The sequence below is a fragment of the Rhodnius prolixus genome, unplaced genomic scaffold (assembly GCF_049639745.1).
Source record: "Rhodnius prolixus isolate KJV_2025 unplaced genomic scaffold, Rpr scaffold_9, whole genome shotgun sequence".
Taxonomy (NCBI): domain Eukaryota; kingdom Metazoa; phylum Arthropoda; class Insecta; order Hemiptera; family Reduviidae; genus Rhodnius; species Rhodnius prolixus.
Window position 1 is genome coordinate 2,393,767 of NW_027411604.1, and position 22,284 is coordinate 2,416,050.

At 35.6% G+C, this 22,284-nt stretch overlaps 1 protein-coding gene across 4 annotated transcripts in view; it reads left to right on the forward strand.

The window, feature by feature from the left end:
* MICAL-like (protein) overlaps positions 1-22,284 on the forward strand; it is a 113,454-nt gene that overhangs the window by 51,102 nt on the left and 40,068 nt on the right. The window contains exon 1 of one of the 4 annotated variants that reach the window (XM_074128900.1): positions 304-440. The exons of 2 other annotated variants lie outside the window; for them this stretch is intronic. The gene's annotated coding sequence lies outside the window, so the exon portion shown is untranslated. Of the gene's footprint in view, positions 1-303; positions 441-1,916; positions 2,115-22,284 lie in introns of those variants that run through there. One more of the 4 variants, XM_074128896.1, reaches the window with a different exon arrangement.

The following is a 22,284-nucleotide window of genomic DNA, read 5'->3' on the forward strand; positions in this document are numbered from 1 at the left end:
AAATAGAGGCTTCAACACCTGAGGCCATTGGTGCTCGGAGCTTTTTCCCGGGGCTGTGTCGGCCTCCGGACAGTATTTTATTTATTTATTTATTTATTTTTTGCCTGTGTACATAAATACAATATAAAAGGCACGTCAAACATAAGAAGAACAATAACAGCTATATGCCACTAATCTAGAATAACGGACTTCGCACTGTGTATTAAAACTAACTTTATATTATATATTAAAACTTTCAGTCTTGTTTGAAATGTTCATCACTCCACTCTGCGTTTATAAATTCTTTTATATCATAAAAAAGCAGTTCCTCATCAAAAAACGGGTGATGGTTCGTTTGAAGTGATTCTCACTTAACCGTCTTACACTTAAGGGAATTTTATTAAATACTCTCGCCGACATGACACTGCAAAGTTGATTGGACATCACTAGTCGTTTGTAAGGTATGCATATATCATCTTTATTACGTAGATCGTGATTATGCTTATCACCTCTAGATTCAATTGAAGGCTCTTTTTTCTTATACAGTGCTTGTTTCAAAATGAATACTGAGGGTAGCGTCAATATATTTAATTCTTTGAAGAGAGGCCTGCAGCTGACTCGAGCTCTCTTCTTCATCATTGTTCTAATAGCTCTCTTCTGAAGTTTAAATACAATGGAAGCTTCGGAGATTCCACCCCATAGCTCAATACCATATACCATTCTGGAGTGAAATAGACCATGGTAGGCAGTCTTTATAACCTCAGCTGGAACTTCTTCACGCAGTTTTCTCAATAAAAAATTTATTTTTGATAACTGGTTACTCAAGGTATGTACATGACTTTTCCAAGTAAGCCTGCAATCTATTGTGACCCCCAGAAATGCTATAGTTTCTTCTTCTTTTTTTTCAATCAGGCTAAATATTAGGCTTTGAGCTTTCTTCTCATTTAATAGTAATTCATTTTTTTGCAGCCAATCTTTGAGGGATGAAATTTTACCATTAGCCTTCTTTGTCACCTCTTCAACAGTCCTGCCTTTTGCTATTAATGTGGTGTCATCAGCATATAAGATGCATTCTCCCGAAAATGCCATGTCTAAATCATTAATGTATATCAGGAATAGTATTGGTCCTAAAACAGATCCTTGCGGAACTCCTTGTTTAACCTCATTTAATTCAGAAATTTGGCTGTTACAGTTAACATACTGTTTTCTTTCTTTCAGGTAATTCCTAAATAAGTTCCAACTTGCTCCTGTAATACCATAATATTGAAGCTTTTCCAATAATAGCTGATGAGACACCATGTCAAATGCCTTACTCAAGTCGCATAAGCTAATGATGGTGCTTTGTTTCTTTTCTCTCGTTACAAATATCCAGTAACCTGTAAGAAGCTCCCAGGAAGAGAAAAATCTATTTTTCGATTCGAGCTGGGATTCGAACCCAGCTGATCTCTTCCTTCTGTTAATTTTAATTAACTGATCGTTCACAAGGGATTAGACTAATCATGGTTTTGGTGAGAAGTCCTAGTTTAAAATACCACACTAGCCAATCTCATAACAACAAAAGCCAAGCCGACTAACAAAACGGACTTTATCACGCCCGCTGTTCGTGGACAGTAAATCGACAAGGCTGCACTCTACAGACTGTGGCAGACACCCAACTGTTTTTTGAGATCGCCCCGTTCAATTTGATCGAGTATAGAACGGCAATGCTGAACAGAAAATAATAGTGGAATGGAGAGGGGAGTAACTGCTGACTAGCCTACACCACACAGAGCGCTCTCTAAACCTGAGCAGACCGAACTGAAAGTCTCTCTCTCTCTCTTTCCCCCACCATAATGTACACGTCATCAGCAAGCCCCCTAACACACTCACCAGTCACAAATGCATACTACAATAACCCCTTAAATTACATTCAGTTGTACTTCAAACGTTCAACCGTTAAGGTGTGCAGTAATATAATTTATTTTTGTGTGTGTAGCTTCGAAGTTATTTTGATTTTGTTGTTGTTTTAAACTGTTCAGAGATTTTTTGTTTATTGTTAATTTAATAAAACAATTCGCGTGTTTTTAAAAACTGTCGGAAGTGCCAATTCTAATTCTAATTTCATTACTTCTTTAGTAATCCACCGAGCTTATTGGGTAAGTCTACAATTTAAATTGAATTAATTAATCCTCAAATTAAGTATATTTCAAATATTTATCAAAAATTCATACCATGATTTCTTACAATTAAAGTGCATAGAAAACACCAGCTTGTCTGTCTATCGTAATTATTATTCCCGCCTAAACTGTTAACAAATAATACTACTATTTTGTATTAAATGTTGCTAAATAAATGTGGTCACGTTTTTAAGTTTTGTCGCTCGAAAAAAGTAAAACATGGAATTTGGAGGTTAGCTAAGTACTACTTGGTTTACCTTCTCTTTATCCACCCGCTCGTAAAATCCCTGGGATTCGTGCAAGCTTTTTTTTAATTTATTTTTGGCGCTTTCCTCGTAGAGACACGTATTTAGGGGTCGGTCCCTGTGGCAAGTGAAGAGAATGGGGTCTCTTTAAGTGTGAAACGATTTCACAGAAAATTCAAAATTTATATTTCGTTGTCAGTTGGGGTTGCATTAGGAGGTTATGATTGAAAACAGCCAGTTGGGAATACCACTTTGAAGTAGATACGCTATCATCTTAACATTCATCTAATCTAATAATAATCGAACACTTCAAAAAATAATAATAACTCTTTGTAAAGTTAGTGATACACAGTACCATTTCAGTATATTGTATGGGCTCTAACTCATTTATAAATAAAATCAATTAATTAAGAAATTCTAGCCCCAAAATATTGGATTTAATGGAAATCGGATGACTGCATGAGCTTCTTAACTGAACAATGATTAAAAAAAAGCTTTGTGGTATTATTATTCCTGGACAACGAAGCTTTGTGCTTTAAAGTTTGTTTACACAATACATGCAGCTTTATCATATATTTGTTAAAGAAGATGTTTTATCAGAACACTTTTTTTTTCTCGAAATCTATCAGATCTGGGTTGTTGCAAAAAATTACAGTTATAAAGACAGGATTTGCCCTATATTATAAAGAAAATTTGGGAATTTTATCTTTTATAGAAAAAGCGAAAAAAATTGCCAAAGTTGGGTGTTTTTCAGCGTTACACTTTTTCGTGCAGTTTTTAACGATTAACCCTTATACAATTGTCCTACCGGACAGTTTTAATAAGATTTACACTTCTGTGCTGTAATTGTGACTTAACTCAATAGAAAGTATTAAAGTAAACTTGGAGTCCAGAACTCTCGAAAAATAGAGTAATAAGTACATCATACTTGCTAGCTACTCGAAACACCCGGACACTGACAGTGCTCATATTTACCCATCGAATCACCAAAAAAGCGGAAACGTTATTCTTTCGATTAAATCTTAAGGAGAAGACTCCAGTCTTTTACTTAGTGGTCACATCCTCCTGATTGGTAATATTTTTCCTGAATGATGTTTCCCTTTATCCTTGAACTGTTTCCTCGTGAAAACTTCTTGGCAATTTTCTGTTTTTACATTATTTTAAACTAGGTACCTTTTTTACTGGTGCAAATTGTAACGTTATTCCAATTAAAAATGCAATTAAGGTCATTTCTTGGAGAAGGAGAGAGAATGATTAAAAAGTTTTATTCTAAGTGTTACTTCATTAGAATGTACGGTGTTAAATGTTACATCTTTGATTAAATTTAAAATCTGTAGCTTGTGAAGTACCACTGTACATTGTTTTCTTTTATTTTTAAAGGGTTTGTTGGAAAATGTTTTTCACGATTTTCTGTAAGCTCGACTGAACTAATTGCTCGCCTTGTTTTTTTCCTCCCCCCTTAGAAAATTCTATTCAGAACTCTATTGATTCAGGGACTTTTCCCTGTTAAAATGGCGCATACCTTTTCAGTTTTTTAATTAATGAGAATTTATAGTTAATGTTCATAGTTTCAAGGAAATTTACTCAACCGGAAATGACCCCTGACATGCTTTTTTCTATTTCTTTCGTAGTTGTGCTCACAACTGGCTGCTATGATTGTCAGTGTACCTCGAATTTAGCTTAACTTACTCATCTAATTTTTTATTGCAATAATTTAGCTCAGAAAATGCATTCCCATAAATTGTCATTTTAAAATTCCAGCCAACTGATGTGCGTCTGTATATAATTCTGTTATAAGAACTCTTTCTCCTTTGACCTACTGTTAAATTTTTTTTTTTTTTATGGTCCTCTCCTAAATGTTAAAACATTCTCTGATAATTATATTTTTGGAGAGTCAAGACGCGCGCTAATCTCCCGAAGGCCCCCCTCCAATGAAGACTAGATTTGTGAATGATACATCCCGTTAACTCTATTTTAATATCTTATTATGCCTATATTTTTTGTCTATAAAAGTTTGTATTTTGTTTTTTTCCTACTTTAGTTCGACAGCTTCTTGCCTGAGGATGAAATGTTGGAACTGAAGTATGTTGTTTCCATTAGGTTAAGGTTTTTTTTATCTAAGTATAATATATTTTAAGTTTCTTTTGGTTAAAAGTGGGTGAACTTTTGGATTGTTTATTACGAACTGCATTAGTTTTGGGATAGAGTAAGAAGAGGATACACTTCAAGCTTCTGCCGTTACCAATTTTCTAATTTTTCTTTTAATTTTTAATATTTTTAAAAAATATTAGTTTTTTTTTTTGAGGGGGGGCTTTTTTTTGGCATTGGCTTCCGCCATACAGCCAGCATCGTCTAGGTGCTTATCACTAGAATGTCACTCACTCTCCAATCTTACTCATAAATACGCTTCACACATTCATCCCTCTACTATATACAACTATTTACCTGCAAACTTACAACTAATGGATGGATTAGTACTCTATATTCCTGCCATCCTTATAGCTTAACCTAAAATTAAAATCATCGTAATCCTTCTCTAATCATTTTCTTCCATTCATTCTAATTTGGCTATAACTTTTAAATACATTTTCATATTTCTTAGCTAGCTCTGCTACAGATTTAAGCACATAAGATTTTACTGGAGAATATTATGTCGTCGTAGCGAAATATTAGTTGTCTTCACACGGGTTTAAGTTATCCTTCACACAGCATCACTATAAAAAGAGCCCTAAACTTTTGGTGGAAGCGTAGATTGATCCAGGAACCTAATGAAATTAATTTTCTTGAAGAAATTTGATGGAACAAATGAATATTTGATGTCAAGACGCACACGACCGTTTTGAACTTTGAATTTCCATTAAAAAAGATAAGTTAACTTCTATGTTATACATGTTCATTTGATTCATTCTATTAAATAACCGGTAGGGCACCACTGGATACAGGCGAAGCCCGCAAAACTGAGCGGGAAGTATTTGGGCTAAGTTCCCGATCTAGGCCTTGGATTTTTTTATTTAAAAGTTTACATAGGAACTTAATGCAAACACCTAATTTGGTAGATGGACGTAAAGCCCGCCTGAGAAAAAAAATTGCCATTACTTGATAGTAATGGCGTGGAAGGAAGTTTGACGTCACACAGATCCTCTAGAAAATACAAAAAGAGAAGCTTTTGAAAGAAGATATGCTTGGCACACGTCCAAGAGGGCGGCGTCCCAAGGTTGTGCTAGATTGGTAGACTTGAAGAAAGATGGCTGGGGCTGGAGGATCTTTGTCTGACAGTGGAACTTACAAGAATAGCTACATAGGAACCGATTAAAGCGTCCTTGGAGTTAGAACCGCGTACAATTTAACCTCCCTTGCTCCCAAAAAAAAAGGCAGTTTAGAGGAGTGCTGAACTTCTGGACTCTCAGGACACCACTTGAATACAAGTTTCTCGGAGAAATGTTGCAGTTTGGAAGCAATGATTATGTGAGGGCATAATGAAATCGGGTAACGAGCGTAGTAATCGCCAAGTACTTAAAACACATGTTCAAATATTACCCAGTAAAGTGAGTCTAAGCTGTGTAGCAAAAGGAAGCTTCAACATCGCCAAGCTACAGACAGCTGATCTACGAACTTTATTAACAATAAACAAACTATTCTTCGTATTATTTTTGTAAACCTCATTACTTTGTTTACAAGGCTTTGTAAGTTTTTATTAATAAAACAGTAGAATTGAGTATTATGGTGGCTTTTTTGCTTTTGTTTACAGTAACTGTTTCTAAGCAATCCTCCATCTAACACAAACAATACTTTTGACAAATTCTCAGGAAGATTTTCTCCTGAGGGATGTGGCGCATAACGCGATGTCCATGGAACCATTGTGTCCCCCATCTGTGACAATAAAAAAAAAAAAAAAAGCTTCTTTGTCCTAAAGTTTCTTGAAGAAGGAGTTGACTTTGACAAAGACAAAGTATGTCAGTTTTTTGTTGGTTTTTTTCCCAGTTCTTTCGACTCTTAGTTTGTGGCATTGTCAGAATTTCCATCCTCTTCTATCAGTCAGTAAGAATAAGACACCAGGATTGGGTAACTGGAGCGTCACCATTGAAGAATGGCACGGACTTAGTGTTGCACTACCGAATGTTTTTTACTGTTTGATAAAGACATTTGTTTTAGGAGGGGACCCTTGGCCGATAATTGGTGGGTTCTAAGGACGCACTAGAATGCTAGAATATTTTAAGTTCCCAGTAAATCGTGTTCTACTCTAAATTGCTCTAAAATAATCCACAATTTTATTTGGAAAAAGTATTTCTATAGAGGGAGAGAGAGCTTAAAAGAGAATAAGTTCAAGTCATAAATCTCAGCCGGAAATATACAAATGCAATTCACTCTTAAGTGGATGCAAGTCCCGAAGTTGGTTACATCTGTCCAGATTCACAACTTGCAAGTTCATGTACCGTCGTTTAACGTGTATTATTGTTTTTATATCTACTTAATTTATTAATATGGAAAAAAAACATCATAGTATCAGTAATTTTCTTTATTTATTTAATTTCAATAATTTTATTATTGTAATAAATGAACTTAACGAGAAATAGGCTTATGTAAGCCCATTGTAGGGCGAAGTAGTGCGGCCCTTTGTCAACATAACTGTGTACTAATTTTGGCCCTCAGATTTGAAAATGTCACCCGTTTTTTTGTTTTTTTTTAAATTCCATCCCTTCAAAGGTTGGAAGAAGAATACTGGTTTATGGTAGCTTCGTCTGTTGCCATTATATCAGCTGTCAGAACCCGAACGATGCAGAAGGCCTTGGAACAGCTGACTAAGACAGACGATCACTTGGTTGTTCGGTGTTCCTTGTTGTGAAAACTACAACTCGAATCACATTCACTTTTCCTGTTAGTGCCTTCATTCAGAGAATTATTGGAAGTGGTTGTTTTTTACTTGTTATTTCCTCAAAAATCTGGATCGTTTCTTGACCGGTAATCGGAACTATTCCTTCATCTCAGCCTAAATGGTCCTAGGATCTATGAATTCTTTCTAAACTACTCAATTAAATTGCCTATTTTCTTCTATTGGTCTATTTTGATTCTAGTTGGTTGCTGTACAGATAATAAGCGAGATCTCCAAAGTTAATATGTATTGTGGTACTGGGTTCGATTCCTGGTCTTAGGCCTTGGATTTTATTTAATGGTTAATAAAAAGAAATTTTCAGTAAAGTATTTTTGCTAGTCGCCACAGTGGCCGAGCGGTTAAAGGCGAGACCTGTAAAGCTAATATGTATTGTGGTACTGGGTTCGATTCCTGGTCTTGGGCCTTGGATTTTATTTAATGGTTAATAAAAAGAAATTTCACAGTAAAGTATGTTTGGCTAGTCGCCTCCGTCCACGACACCTAATTTGGTTGTTGGACGTTGCCTGAAAATTGCCTACATTCAATAGTTTGTGGTTGCGCTTTGATCTTAACAATAATAGAAGAAGTATCGTTTTTTTTCTTTGAAAATATAAAAAAAAAGTCCGATTTTACTCTTTATTTATTTATCTTTTTTCTGAATGAGAAAAATAAAGTTAGTTTCAATTTTCAATCAGAGATAGCGTCAAGGTGACTACATTTATAATTAAAGTGCACAACCCAGTTTGGACGACGACCTAGTCAACAGCCTTAGAAAGTCCCGTTTCAAGGTTTTCAAGTGCTGGAATTATTTTTTTTTTCATTCCGGCTTTGTTGGAATCTTAGAAGGTTGTGGTTGAGGTGGCTTGATGATTCATACTTGGAACAGAAATTCATCTCTTATTAAAATCATACTTTAAAAAAAAGATTTTTCACTGAATTGTTTCTTGGATTTTCACGAAAATTCTAATTTTTCTTTTATTTTAAGAGAAAATCATGTTGATTTTTTATTTTTTTAACTAGACTTTTTAATTTTAACAACATAAATAGTTTTAAGTTTATTTTTTCTGAATTAGAGAAATAAAGTTAGTTTCAATTTTCAATCAGAGATAGCGTTAAAGGTTACATTTATAGTAAAAACACAACTCAGTTTGGAAACCTATAAAAACCTACCTAGTTTTAATTTATTGTATACATACTTTATTGTACACTCGTAGTTTGAAGTGGATATTATTATATCACAACAGCTTATCTGTAAATTACTGTTATTCCCTCTTCTTTTTATTTTTTAAACCATCTCTTAGATAATGAGGAATGTTTAAAGTGCAATTAAGTGAATCTGTTTATATTGGTTAATTACTAAATTACCAAGGTGAGTGTTTACCTTAAAATATAATAAAATGCTGGTATGTGGTTATTATTATTTTTTTTTATTTCGCAAACCGTTTTTATAAAATAAAATTCTGCTAAACATAAAAATTCATTGAATGCAATAAATAATGTTTTGTCATGGCAGAGAAAAATTAAAGGCGCCCAAGTGATATTATTTTTTATTATTTTTTTATTGCTTCTTCCATTGTTAAGTACACTCTTTTTTTTAATAATAAACTCTGGAATTTATTTTTATTTTTTAAAATTCTATTTTTATTTCAATTTAAAAGAAAAATACAAAACGATTTGTCCGTTGTTTTATTAAAATTGGTTCCCCTACGTTTCATTTTAAATGTAATTTTCCGCTGTTCATTTTGTTTTCCCGCTGTATTTTTTGTTTTTTGTTTTTCTTTCATGTTTATTATATTAATTTTTCTCTTTTCTTCTTCAAAGTATCTGCCAGGAAATCTGACAGTTCTTTGCACCATTTCTGTCGGTCTTACGCATCATCACTTTCGGTTACGCTTAGCGTTGCCATATTTTTTTTTATTTTTTATTTTAAATGTCTCTCTACAACAAGTTGCGAGCTTTTTCTATCATACGCAGTTAAAGTCCCTTAATTTTTTTGATGTATTCCATTATTTCACACGAATGAAGGAGACACAATGCTAAAGAACTGGACAGTATTGGTCTTAGTATGTCATCTTCCGCTCTCTCTTGGAGTTACATTTTGTTTTAAATTAGTTCGTCAATTTATTTTTCATTATGGGTCAAATTATATTCTTATATTATGATTATGGTGATATATCTTGCAACCTAAAAGATCACCAAAGTCCATTTCTTTTACTGACGTTCAGTGTCATCACTGTTATTGCATGCAATCAATCTGTAAAGCAACGTGAGTTGTACCTCCTTTACTTTGTGAATTTTGTGATTTCTGGCCATTATTGCATTCTGGATTTTTTTTAACAAATACATGTATTACTCATCATATACAGGGTGTTCATTTTAAGACGGCTCAAATGCATTTCATGCTTAAACGGTTGTTCTGAGCGAAAAATGGTAGAGGAAAAATTTGTTGCCTGTCACCTCTAGTTTCAGAATATGTGACTTGATTTTAGATTCCTGCCCGCCTACGCGGCCAAAAGTAAAGGGTTTGCAGTTAACCCCCATTTTCATGTACACAGTTTTAAAGAGTATAAAAAGTAATGAAAGAAACCGGAAACCGCAATTCGATATCTTCCAAAATTAAAGGTGCTAGGCCATTTCAAAATCTGGTATTTTTAATCATATTTCAATTTTTTAAACTTGTTATCAAAGAGAAAGAAGAGCACGCGATAGGTCATTTTTGTGTATTTTTTCAACCCCTTTCTACTAACTGGCTCGCAAGCCAGGTTAGCCAGGAGGTTATCAACTGTTCTTTGTATCTGAGGAGGCACCTTTAAAGGCACCAGTACATGCTTCACAAGTTGAGTAAAGTGTATTATTTGATAAATCAAGGAATAAGTTTGATCCTTTACATGAAAGATATTGATCACTTAAATATGTGGCAGGAGGTTTCCAATTTTTTTGGTAATTAAACGCAACTCTCCCAAAATTACCAAAAAATAATTATACCTTCTTGTTTGTAACAGATGTAAAATTAATTTTTAGCCATTTTTTGTATGTTTGAGAACACCTAAAGCTCTTAACATTTGATATTTCTTAGAAAAATCACTCGGAAAACGACTAATTTCCCGATATTAAGAAAAATACTAGCTTTACTGCCTTGGCAATATTTTTAGTAGAAAGGGGATGAAAAAATACATAAAAATGACCTATCATGTGCTCTTCTTTCTCTTTGATAACAAGTTAAAAAAATTGAAATATGATTAAAAATACCAGATTTTGAAATGGCCTAGCACCTTTAATTTTGAAGATATCAAATTGCGGTTTCCGGTTTCTTTCATAACCACTTATACTCTTTAAAAATGTGTATATGAAAATGGGGGTCAGCTGCAAGCAAACCCTTTACTTTTGGCCGCGTATGCGGGCAGGAATCTAAAATCAAGTCACATATTCTGAAACTAGAGGTGATAGACAACAAATTTTTCCTCTACCATTTTTCGCTCAGAACAACCGTTTAAGCATGAAATGCATTTGAGCCGTCTTAAAATGAACACCCTATATAGTGATGCCAATATATAAAAGTCTGTTTTTACTTAAATAAAATAACTTTAGACTTGAATATTTGTGCTAAACTTTCGCTTAATTTTTTGAGTATAACAAAAATTACATTTCTCTCAGTTACATTTTAACAGATCCTGTAACCAACACGCACAGATTTAAGGTGAACTAACGACTTGAACTGTAACAATAAGCTAGAATAAAGTTTAAACGATGTTAATAACATTAAAAAGCACGTATTGCATATTATCATTAGCATTGCATGATACATTACATGTATGTGGACCATTTTCATAATATTAGAATTGCGTGATTTCATAGGTACTTTCCTCTTCTGTGTTGGTGAGGGGGGTGGTATAGATTTTTCAAATTAGACATTAAAATTTTCTAGTTTACGTCATTTGTGGGTGGAGAGGGGGATTAATATCAGTTGTGCATGTTTTTTCATGTTCTTATAGTTTTTTATATAAACAATGTTCTCGTATTTATTTAGTACGCTCGAAAGTAATTTACTTGTTTGGGATCTAGGGTAATCACTTGCTAGTTATGCATGTTGTTTGGTTGTTCCCACTTTTTCAAAAAACATGGTGATATATATTGCAAATTTAATATTGCATAAAAAATTGAATGCATTGTTTGGTGCGCGTGTTTTTTTTGTCATACAATTCTTGCTGAGTTAGGAGTCCTTTTGCGAGTAAAAAGTGTTGCATTTAGATCAGAATTTTGATATCCTGCAAACCCCCTCAAAAAAAAGGTGTTCAAAGAAAGTGCTCTGTACGTTTCGAAACTTTGTATTTAAATTAGGTCCACATCGTTGCATCTGACTTCCGGTTAGGTATCCAAAAAAATCGCTCTTACCGGAAGTAGGTAACACTTTTACTGAATAGATTCGTTCATTTTCATTATTTCATTTGATACCCCTAATTCTCATAGTACTTCGAGTACTTTAACTAGAGCACTTTTCGAGGAGAGGGGATGTCCCCTAAAGTACCTTCTTATAGAGATAAAATTTAACTTTAAAATATCCTACTTTAAAAAAATTAATAACTCTAATCCATGAACTTGTGGGAATACGCTTCAAAATCGTTTCTAATTTCAATTTAGATTTTTTATTTAATTTATTTTTTCTAAATTTAATTCATTCCCATGCGCTCATATAGATTTAGCGTAATCTAAGATCTATGTAGCCTTGAAAGAAGAAGGTTGAAAAAGTAAATAAAAATGATTTTGCCTTGCACTTATAAATTTAAAGTTTTAAACTATAACTTTGTTCGAAAAGTTTTTGAATTTAACCAAGTTGAATTTATATTTTTTTTTATATTCGGCTAGTTGTTCGATTGATCTGACATATTTAGTAATATCGGTACTTCTAAAGAGATCTAACACTCTTCTGATCTTTTCAAATATGTAATGTATAATATATACAGAGCGGTGTTACTGTTTATTTTATTTTTGTTTTATATCTTTATTAAATATTAAAAGATTGTTTTTTCTAAGTTCTACATCTGGAACAAGGCGTTGTCGAAGGTTCTTTTAATTGGCTATCTGATTAATTCTTCGTTTACAACTAACATACTGTAAATCACTAAAGTGAACCTTCGCATAACTTTCTGGTATTCTAACTCAAAAGTATTACAACTCACATTGTGATGGAAAACTCGGAAAATTGCACAAATCCATTCAGTATAGTGTTGTTTCCAATTGTGAAAAATATTATTCAGTCTATTTTCCTTACAGTTATTTTTGTACAGTCAGTTTTCATGTTGGGACCTAGCCCAAAAGTTGAAGTTTCAATTTTCTACCATATTTAGTTTATTGAGATAGTTTATCCACGCACACTCACACAGAAATACCATTTTCAGGGGGGGGGAATAAACCCTTTTTAGTGACTTAAGAGACGATCAAAACGGATATACGAGGGTCGTTTGAAAAGTCCGTGCAAAAATAAAAACTACTTAATTTTTGGGGGTAAACCTTTTTTATTTTTCAACATAGTCTCCTTTTAGGCTTATACACTTCGTCCAACGCTGCTCTAGTTTGTTGATCCCTTCCGAATAATAGGATTTGTCCAAGTCTGAAAAATAGCCATTCGTTTCTGCAATCACCTCCTCGTTTGAATAAAATCTTTTTCCCGCCAGCCATTTCTTCATATTGGGGAACAAATAGTAGTCCGAGCGATCCAAGTCTGGGAGAATAGGGGGGATGTGAAACGAGTTGGAACCCTATTTCCATTAATTTTGCGACCACAACTGCTGAGGTGTGAGCTGGTGCGTTGTCGTGATGGAAAAGGACTTTTTTGTGGGCCAATGTGGGCGTTTTTCTTGCAGCTCGGTTTTCAAACGGTCCAATAACGATGAATAATATGCACCTGTAATAGTTTTACCCTTTTCCAGATAGTCGATGAGGATTATTCCTTGCGAATCCCAAAAGACAGACGCCATAATCTTTCCGGCCGAAGGAACGGTCTTCGCCTTTTTTGGCGCAGATTCTCCCTTGGTAACCCATTGTTTAGATTGTTCTCTGGTCTCAGGAGTGTAGTGATGTATCCATGTTTCATCCACAGTGACGAAACGACGCTTAAAGTCCTGCGGATTCTTCTGGAACAGCTGCAAACCGTCCTTGCAACACTTCACACGATTTCGTTTTTGGTCAAAGTGTGAGCAATCGCGGCACCCATCTTGCGGATAGCTTTGTCATGTCCAAATGTTGATGCAAAATATTATGTACCCGTTCATTCGAGATGCCCACAGCACTAGCAATCTCACGCACCTTCACTCTTCTGTCATCCATCACCATGTCATGGATTTTATCAATGATTACTGGAGTAACCTCAACAGGGCGTCCAGAACGTTCAGCGTCACTTGTGCCCATATGGCCACTCCGAAAATTTTGAAACCACTTATAAACTGTTCTAATCGAAGGTGCAGAGTCACCATAATGTTTATCAAGCTTCTCTTTAGTCTCCTGAGGCGTTTGCCTTTCATAAAGTAGTGTTTAATCAACACACGAAATTCTTTTTCGTCCATTTTTTGAAAATCACTCGACTTCCTCGATTCAAACGAATGCCAAAAACACAGAAATAGACCGATCTGGCTGAAACTTGGTGTGTGTTCTTCCAAGAGATGCTACTAACTAAACATAACCTCGATACGCGCCAGTAGTGCAATTTCTCTGACTTTGCACGGACTTTTCAAACGACCCTCGTATCTCCCACTGCTGACACTGTCGACAACCGTCTGGCTTCATATATATATATTTTTTTTTTTTTTTTTTTTTTTTTTTTTTTTTTTTTTTTTTTTTGGCGCATCAACAGCTGAGGTCTTTAGCGCCCGGAGCTTTTTCCAGTGCACTGCCGGCCTCCGGACAGTATTCTCTCGTTACAGACAACACTGTCCATCACAGTGAGCTGTAAGAAGCTCCTAGGAAGAGAAAATCTAAGGGTCAGCTGCTGGATTCGAACCCGGGACCTCCGCGTGGGAGTCCAGTATGCTAACCTCATAGCTAATCCCTTCCCTCTGGCTTCATATTATTTTCTTTTTTTTCTGCTATTTCCCAGCGAAACAGCTTCAAAAGATTTAAAGTGAAATTGTGATTTAGAGTCCACAGTCCTGGATGCAGTTTTCTGATTTTATTTCTTTTACTTAGCATTTTGCTTTTTAATGTATTTTTAGCCATAACCTACCCATTTTGGGAAATTGGATTTTTTTTTTAAGGAGTAAGTAAAGTAAAAGTAAAGTAATCGCCTATTTTTTCAGGCGGGGCTTAACGTCCAACTACCAATTAGGTGTCGTGGACGCAGGCGACTAGCAAACATACTTTACTGCAAATTTCTCATATTAACCATTAAAGGTATAGTCCGGGGAATATAGCCTAGCACCGCAATACATCTTAGCTTTGCGGGTCTAGCCTCTAACCTCTCGGCTATCGTGGCGACTAGCAAACATATTTTACTGCAAATTTCATATATTAACCATTAAAGGTAAAGACCGGGGAATATAGCCTAGCACCGCAATACATCTTAGCTTTGCGGGTCTAGCCTCTAACCTCTCGGCTATCGTGGCGACTAGCAAACATATTTTACTGCAAATTTCTCATATTAACCATTAAAGGTATAGACTGGGGAATATAGCCTAGTACCGCAATACATATTAGCTTTGCAGGTCTCGCCTCTAACCGCTCGGCTACCGTGGCGCCCATTTTTAGGAGTATCTGCGTCGTTAAAAGGCCTTTCTTTTTTTGATAGGCTCTCACTTCAAGTGAGAGTAAGTTTTGGGGTACCCAATTTCCGTGTGTCTCTCTCTCTCTCTGTAAGAGAAATATGAACCGGTTCTCTCTAAAAGCGTAAGAATTTTCTCTTCATTAAAAGCTCAAGCTTTGGGTATTCAATTTTGATTTTGACTCTTCTCTTTTATGTTCAGGAAAAATTGGGATTTCAGGACGGGCTTAGTGGTTCTCGACGACTGACTGACTCTTCTTCCAGCTAGAGTTGCTCTTCAAAATTTTTTACTTCTAGCTTTAGTAATTTATTGTAAGGACGACCTCTTTGGTTATTTGAAGTTACAATAAATCATTGCTGGTATTGCAGGAAATTTTAATTAAAACTGTCCGGTAGGACAATTGTATAAGGGTTGATCGTCAAAAACTGCACGAAAAAGCTGTAACGTTGAAAAACACCCAACTTTGACCATTTTTTTCTATTTTTCTATAAAAGATAAAATTCCCAAATTTTCTTTAAATCTTACTGCAAACCATCCTTATAAACTGAATTGAATTACAAGGTTTTTTTTTGGAAATGTATCCCATTTTATCAATTAAAGGTGGGATGCTCTGGGATGGGTGGGAAGAACTACGTTCTTTTATCTCCCAGTAGAAATACCTTATCAGCGCATTTTTTCCTTATCTTCCTTTAAGGACAGACTTATCTAGAGAATGTCAAACGATAATAAAGCAAGTGCAAAAGTGTGTTAGGAGTTGCTTTAACATGGTTAAAGCATTTAACGCGATCTTTTAGTTCGTCTTTCGATACTAAAAGCATAATTTTATTAAGAATTTTATTATTTCAGAATATAGTTATGTAAAAGGTGTTATCACATCATCTCATTTTTTACCGGAAACTGGTGATGAATCATCCATCGCCTTTACCAGTCACAACTGTTCTCTTTACGAGCAAGTTCCCGTTCTGCTTACACGCAACTCACCTTCCTCAAGCGTGCTTATTCCTACCAGATCTTGACCCTCCCTTCATAATTTTTTTATTAATTTAGGAGGTTTGGCTAAAAATTAATTAGGAAATAAAAGGTTTGGTTTCTTGCTGGATAGTGAAATCACTTAGGGTTTATATCTAATCATGGTGACTAAGGAGGTTCGAATTCCAGCTATGACAGGAATGTTTTTTCTTTTTTTCTGTGTTGGCTAAAAAAATAATTGAAATTAGATCACATTGATGAGTACAATGTTCTGACTCATAGCTCACATTACTGAGGACATGTTGAAATCAAAATAAACACTTTATATATATAATTATTGCTACTTAATGTTAGTCGCCATTTCTTATTTTATTTTCAATATAAACTTTCTTACCAATACTTTGTGACTCTGGGTTTGGGCAGGAATCAGATCACACTGATTACAGGCCTATTCACAGGGCACAGAAGGTTCAGGAAGCACCTGCACATCATAGGGCTTATTAGCTGGGGAACCGTTGTGCAGATTGTGGTCAGGAAGAGGAAGAAACGGCCTCTCTCACCTGTTATTCGATTGCGTTGCAATTGAGCGGCAATCTTTAGTACCTTGAGACCAGAGGAGATTGTAGCGCAGAAGGGACTATTAGGGAAAGCCCTTAACCTTCTTAGAAGGGGAGGTTTCATCTATTAGACTTAGCGGGAAGGCACAATAAGCCTCTTGGTGGTGGCTGCGGTGCAGTGGGACATGGGTCCCGTCCCGTCGTTCAAATCTTAATCTTACCAATACTTTTGACAACTCTTTAGAAGTGGCAATAAAAAATCAATTCCCTGTAACTTTCTCGCGGTCCTACAAATACTGAGCAAATAGAATTTCATTCTTTAGAATTAACTTTATAAATTGACTTCGACGCTACATTTTGTGAAGAGTGGTCAGATATAGGAAGAACATATTTCTTCACCATATACCGTAGTATAAAAGCGGATTATTGATTTTCTTGGTCAGGTGCTCTTAAATGTTCGTTTTACTATGGAATCCCTGCCTCTGTCTCTCACGATGTTTGTAATAGCTTTACGGGAAAAATGGGAACCTATTAAAAGAAAACTTCTCACTCCATTTATTTCCACTATAAAAGCCTTTGGAGGGGGGGGGTCGGACAAATTTTCCAACCGTAAATGGGGGTTCATATATTCTAATGTCCAAAAGCTATTGGCTGAAATTGGCCGACATCATAAAAGCGACGTATAAACCATTTTTATTTTTACAATTTTTGCTTTACCTTTCATGATATTCTCGTATTTTTTAAATCACTGACATACCAGGAAACTAAGGCCAGGGAGACTGGGAACTATTTGCTTACAGGATGTACCCGTAATTTGGCCTGTGGCCGCGCTGATTAATCCTTCCAAAGAAACTAACCCTTGACAAAAACGATTCAACATAAACAGGATACACATCTGTGAGGAGTCGTTTTCTTGAGATCTAAAGAACCAGCGAATAAATTATAACGAAAGAATTGCAGTTCATTATTTTTGGTGACTGATTCATAGTTTCAATAGGATGAAAAAATAATTGCCATTTCAGTCGTGATACATTTATTCTACCGAGCTTTCGGACCTAAAGGACTAGGTCCATCTTCAGGGCTAATTTACAAAGTAATATTTTTACATTACAGTGAGAGGACTCAGTCAATGAACAGACAAGACAGAAGACACACCAACCCTGTAATATTACTTTGTAAACTAGCCCTGAAGATGACCTAGTCCCTAGGTCGAAAGCTCGGCAGAATAAATGTATCACGACTGAAATGGCATTTATTTTTTCATCCTATTGAAAGAGTTGCAAATAATATTGATACTTATTCGGAAGTAGATTAGGAAGTAGTAATTCAAAATCATTTCCTGTGTAAAGTCATAATTTCGAAAAATCAAGTGAAATTAAATTTAAATTTATAAATGTATCGATTGAACTGTAAATGTAAAATTAAAATATAATAGTAAAAAAATAGCTTTTTTAGTGTTGTTAATAACCAGTGCGTGAGGCGCCACGGTAGCCGAGCGGTTAGAGGCGAGAGCTGCAAAGTTAATATGCATTGTGGTACTGGGTTTGATTCCCGGTCTTAGGCCAGTAAAGTATTGTTTGCTAGTCGCCTCCGTTCACGACACTTAGTAAATGGTAGTTGGACGTTAAGCCCCGCCTGTAAAAATAGGCGATTACTTTACTTTACTTTACTTTATAACCAGGGCGTGAAGAGATTAGCTATGCAGTTAGCGTTTTGGATTCCCACGCGGAGTTCCCGGATTTGAATCCAGCTGCTGGCCCTTTGATTTTCTCTTCCTAGGAGCTTCTTACAGCTCACTGTTGTCTGTAACGACAGAACACTGTCCTGAGGCCAGCAGTGCACTGAAAAAAGCTCCCAGCGCCAATTACCACAGATATTAACGCGCCTTAAATTATTTTTTAAAAAATAAATAATAAAAATAACCAGGACGTTGGAAAAACCAGTATGGCTGAGAAAAACTCTTCATTTCTGTGATTTGTAAACTTTTGGCAGTTGATCAAAACTTCCGTCAACTGTATTATTGATTGGCTTTTCCGCCCTACAGAAGGAAACATTATTGGCAAGAAAAAACATTTGTTTAAATTTTCTTTTTGTTATTGCTATTAAAAGGAAATTTCTTAACAAATAACTTCCGTTATTTGCAATTGAAAAATTAATTTTTGATTAAGTAGTCGGAGAAGAATGAAGTTATTTTGATCTTGGTGGTAAGTTCATTCTCTTCTCTCTAAAATATTTCATCCTCAAATTACACAAATCACTGAGCAAAAAGTAGTTGACAAAAATTAGTATTTGTACACCTACATAGTTAATGTATAGAATATTGGCTCAGTAGGAGAATGTCTGACAAAAACACGAGAAAAGAATCAATCTCCAACAAAGGGACGTTTCCGGTTGACCTAGTTTTAACCCCCCCCCCATAACCCAATCGTCCTTTCATATCCAGATGTCGTAACAAAATTCAATATCTATAATGACAAAATATTGTTTGGGGGTAAGTTGTCGCAAATACTCTTATTAGCCAATCTGCAGGAAATATGATTGAACTTGAAATTGAACTAAAAGACACGCTCACTTTGCTAAATTCTAAATTCAAACTAACATGTGGGGGGGGGTGAATCAAATAATTAAATTATCGCCTTTCCCAGATCCTGAAGAAGGTACTAATAAATTTTGTTGATTTCAGTCCATGAAAATGATTGGTAACGATTGATAATTATGAAGCATGATCTCCCGCAACGAGCAATTTTCAAAGCTATCAATCCCGGAGTTTATTGTGCAGCAAAGCCGCCAACAAGCAGTCGTTGAAAGCGTATTTCCGGTCACGCTAGAAGCTTTAATTAAAATTCAGTGAAAATATTGATATATCTTTTTACATATATTATGTACGTACACATAGTACATAATATATTGATGTACGCATTTCAAATAAAATCCCTATAATGCTACCACAAAAATGACCTAACCTTGACCGTTTTCATGCGATTTGATTTACTAAAATTGGAGTGCTCGTCTTAAACCTCAAAACCCGAAGGATCGGATTTATTAATTCTTATGAGTCATTTGCCCCAAAGATCTTGTTAAATTTACAACAATTTAGGATTCTATCCTACTCAAAATAAAACCCGTTTAAGTCCCAAAAAAACTTGAAGATGGCCACTACCTGCGTTATCAGAAAGTCACTTCCTCTTCGACGTGCCCCCCCCCTTCTGTCCGGTGACTTCTTCAGGCTTATTTCGCTGAAGACCACCTCTTGACGCGTCTAATAGCAAGGTTGGTGATGTCCCTGGGAATGAATCTCCAGGTAAAATGAACTTCAAAACTAAATAAAAACCCTTAGCATAATTTCATAAAAAATTAAGTAAATTTTGCCATTTTATTGTCCCCTATCATCCAGTTCTGGTCCTGTAAACCCCTTTTTGCCATTAAAACGTTTGTTAAGCCGCGTACCGTCCTACCTCGGCGGTACCGTTTGACAGTGCTCCATCTCGCCTTTTTCTATTTCTCTCTCTCTCTCCTTATTCCAATTCTCGTAGTACGCGTTATTTTTCGTTAATCGTTTCCTTTGGTGTCGCCGCCAATATCTTATTTTTCTGCTATTTTGTAGTTTTGTTTATTTCTCAGTTCCCATGGTTTCAACCTTCCCCTTCTCCATCCTCTCTTACCCGTGGGGTTTTTCCGTCTGCTGTAGTTGAGTACGCCGCTGACTCTGTGCATATAAGTTAGTGCTCCTCAATTCCATACCGCTTCATAACGAGTCGACGTCTGGCCCTGCTCTGCATCAGATATAGTACGCGTCCGCTGGACCAACGCTTCAAGTACAGCTTTTCGTACTTCCGCAACGCTTCATCATCGGCTGCTTCCGGCCCTACGTCACTCGAGTCTGCCCGCTGGTGTACTTCTTACTGCACCTCAACCTGCTAAGAGACACTTCCGCTGTTATCTAGCACTTCGCTTCATCCGCATCTAGTGCATTGATTGTACTATTACTTCTTCCTCATCCGCATCTAGTGCACTTGGTGCACTATTACCCTTCCCTCTTCCGCTTACCTCACTTCCAATTCTAATACGCCTCTTTGGGCTTGAACCCCAATATTCTTTACTCTTCTAGGAGCTCAGCTACACATTACACACACACACACATCTTTACACACTTGTTTACCTAAGCTCTTTAATAGTTCCTATTCCCTTCTACCGCTTAATTAGAGATCCTTCACCGCCTGGCGAATACTGTATGCGCTCGCTTCCGGTGCGTTAAAGGTAAGTGTTTTCTTGACCATTTTCATTACTAAATATTTTCTTTGTATTTATTTATCCCCCCCCCCCCGAGCACGTATCGATTTAAATTACGTTTACGTCATCTTCCCCTCTCCGCATCTGGGTGTAAGCCTCACGCGCTTACAACGTTAATATATCTTTTAAATCCGAGGAAGGTTTCATCTTTTATTACATAATTCGAAATTTTATTATATATTTTTTAATTACATTATTATTATTAATACTTTATTTCATAATTTGAGAACAAAAACAACTTTTACTGGCTCAGAGGAGATGTCAAAACATTTGCTTCCAGTAAAAATTGCATTTCGAACATTTGACGATGTCGCATTATTTTTTTAAATATTATTAACACAATAATAGTTGTAAGATAAAGATAAAATAGACCCAAACTATAATTGTACCAAAAAAAAAATAGAAATAGTTGAGTAAAATTAAAACAATACAAAATAGAATAAAAAATAATAATACCAAAATTAATTCTTATTTGTTATTGTTATTATTATTAATTATTATGTCACAACTGTGTTTCTTTTGTTTCGTCAATTGATTATATTAAGTTTCTTTGTTCGTGTCTTGTTATTTCATTTCATGAAAATAATAAAATTCTCTATTTTGTTTTTCTTTAATTCTATAAAATAACAATGATTCACAATGCCAAAAGTTGTTCCGTATTCTATTTCAACAAGATATGGTGAGGATATAATGAACTCGTTTTTATCAATGGTAATAAAATATTTTTTTTTAAAAAAAAAAAAAGACTCCCAAAAAAAATGACAAAGGAGTGTCTTGTTTATATACGTGGGTCGTTTGAAAAGTCCGTGCAAAGTCAGAGAGATAGCACTACTGGCGCGTATCGAGGTTATGTTTAGTTAGTAGCATCTCTTGGAAGAACACACACCAAGTTTCAGCCAGATCGGTCTATTTCTTTGTGTTTGGCATTCGTTTGAATCGAGGAAGTCGAGTGATTTTCAAAAAATGGACGAAAAAGAATTTCGTGTGTTGATTAAACACTACTTTATGAAAGGCAAAACGCCTCAGGAGACTAAAGAGAAGCTTGATAAACATTATGGTGACTCTGCACCTTCCATTAGAACAGTTTATAAGTGGTTTCAAAATTTTCGGAGTGGCCATATGGGCACAAGTGACGCTGAACGTTCTGGACGCCCTGTTGAGGTTACTACTCCAGAAATCATTGATAAAATCCATGATATGGTGATGGGATGACAGAAGAGTGAAGGTGCGTGAGATTGCTAGTGCTGTGGGCATCTCGAATGAACGGGTACATAATATTTTGCATCAACATTTGGACATGACAAAGCTATCCGCAAGATGGGTGCCGCGATTGCTCACACTTTGACCAAAAACGAAATCGTGTAAGGACGGTTTGCAGCTGTTCCAGAAGAATCCGCAGGACTTGTAAGCGTCGTTTCGTCACTGTGGATGAAACATGGATACATCACTACACTCCTGAGACCAAAG